Genomic DNA, 2264 nt, shown 5'->3' on the forward strand with positions numbered 1-2264 from the left:
TACATGAAGTAGTTTAATATATTTTCACAAATGTTTTAAAGCAAGCAGGGAACACAGTTATTTCAAAGATATTAATCTTAGCACAAAAAGGATTATTTTTGGAGTTGCATACTGACTTCTGGGGATCTAATTCTATTTTACTTGGGGTTGACTACATATTATATCCATCATGTTAACTGGAGTGATCAGTGTACCATGTTTCCACTCTGACTGTATTTGCACATTTATAATACATGAAGGTTTGTTTTCCTCTCTGTGTATGTATGGTGACTGCTCACTGCAGCTCAGAGCAATGTACATATAAGAACATATAAGGTATTGGAGATGCAAGCGTAGAATCCAGTAATGTAATCACAGCTGGCAACGATGTGTAGCTACTAATATACACACCAAAAAAGGATTAAAATAAGAAAGACCATTAGACTCTGTCCATAATCATTATAGGCAGAGCTGTCTCTTGGAGGGGTGGGGGGAGGGATGAATTGGGGGGACCACCTGGGCCCTGTGCTTTGAGGGCCCCACAGACAGTGCTGTCCAGGCCCCGCTGGCCACCATATACAGCCAGCTCCACACTTCAGCTGGTCACCAGGCCCCCCTCCCACCCCTGGCACAGGCCCCGCACAGCCTGTTATGCCCTGTGCCCTGCACTGATTATAGGACAGTGATTATGCTAGAAATTTTAGCTAGACATGTGTGAAACCCTGACTGGCTGAAGTCTTAAGCCTTGTTATGCAGCCCCTCTTTTTCATGGTCTCATAGAAACGGACATTACCTGACTTCACATTTATGCTGCCGTAACAATTTGTGCACCATATCAGTGGCATAACAAAAGGTACTAATAAATTATGCTGCTTTATTGCAGTGGACATCTATTTGCTCTGTGGTGGTAGAGTGTGAGCAGCCCGGAGCTGCCTGCAGTCTCCTGTCACCTTAATGATCCAGGGGCTTGAGGGGCCCGATCCTGTACATCCTTGGTAGAATGGGCAACTCAAGCCACTGGAACACCTGCCTGGTTTTCCCCAGTTACAGAGACACCTGGGGGGCATCTCCTGTAGGTGAGGATAGTCAGGGTTCCCAGCTTAGAGACCTGTTCAAGGAAATCCAGCAGAAGCTCCCGTCTCCTTTTAAAGTAGCTAAAAACCCAGACCCTTGTTCTTGGAGTATGTAAACTCTTTTATCCTTACTGATTAGGACCTGCCTGTTACAGGAGAGTTAAAAACCTCCTGTACACTTCTCATCATATGCTTACCTTAAAAACCTATTGCACTTTACCCAAATATTTCCCTTAATTTAACGTTCTATTTTCAGTGGTGCTCAACTTTTTTTCTCTGGCAGGCCAGATGATGTTTCCAATCCGGTGCCCTGGGCTGGAGCTGTTGCAGTGGCCACCACCAGCCCATGTGGAAGGGGTTGGGGAGCAGCCCACCCTGAGCCCAGCTCTGCAAGGGGGTGGGTGGGAAAGGGGGCATTAGCAGCCCTAAGCGGGTGGAGAGGGAGGGATGTGACCCAGCCCCACAGGGGGGGAAAAGGGCTTGACTAAGCACCACAAGGGGGAGGGGATGTGACCTAGCCTCATGGAGGAAAAGGGATGTGGCCTGACTTGGTGGGAGAAAACAGGGCATAATCTAGCCCCATGGGGAAAAGGGAACATGGCCCAGCCCCAACTTGGCCACGTGGGGGGAAAGCAGGTGTTGTCCAGCCTTACGGGGGGGAAAGGGCGCATGGACTGGCTCCAACTGGGTGTGTGGGCTTGAGGTTTGGGAATTTGGCAGGGGGGAGGGTAGCTATATTAGTGGTTACTGCTCCCCTGCTGCCAAATTTCCTGACCTGTGGGGAGCCCTACAGTGCTCCACAGGCAGCATTTGGCCTACAGGCTGGAGGTTGAACACCCCTGGTCTAAGAGATGGAACACATGACTAGAAGTTTTCCTTGAACTTATTATGGCAGAACTTGTTATAGAGAAACAAAGGCAAATCTGGCAATGAAGGAAAGACAGACAAAAGCTCCAGAATCAGTTAAATAAAAATGGGGATTTTTATACTTATTATAATATTTTGGGTTTATAATTTAACAAGACTCAGCTCAATGAACTACCCAAAAACCAGAATGTTGAAAGTACACTGCAGTTAGGCTGCTACTCTCATGATTTCATTACAAGTCTCTTTATATTTGGTTCTTAGTTAAATCACCAGCTGTAAGGACTTGAAGGTTCAGCTAGGATATTGTTAAGGGGGAGATTTGCTTTATAGGTTATTTTAAAAGCC

The sequence above is a fragment of the Gavialis gangeticus genome, unplaced genomic scaffold (genome assembly GCF_001723915.1).
Source record: "Gavialis gangeticus isolate Ggan-Ray unplaced genomic scaffold, GavGan_comp1, whole genome shotgun sequence".
Classification (NCBI taxonomy): Eukaryota; Metazoa; Chordata; order Crocodylia; family Gavialidae; genus Gavialis; species Gavialis gangeticus.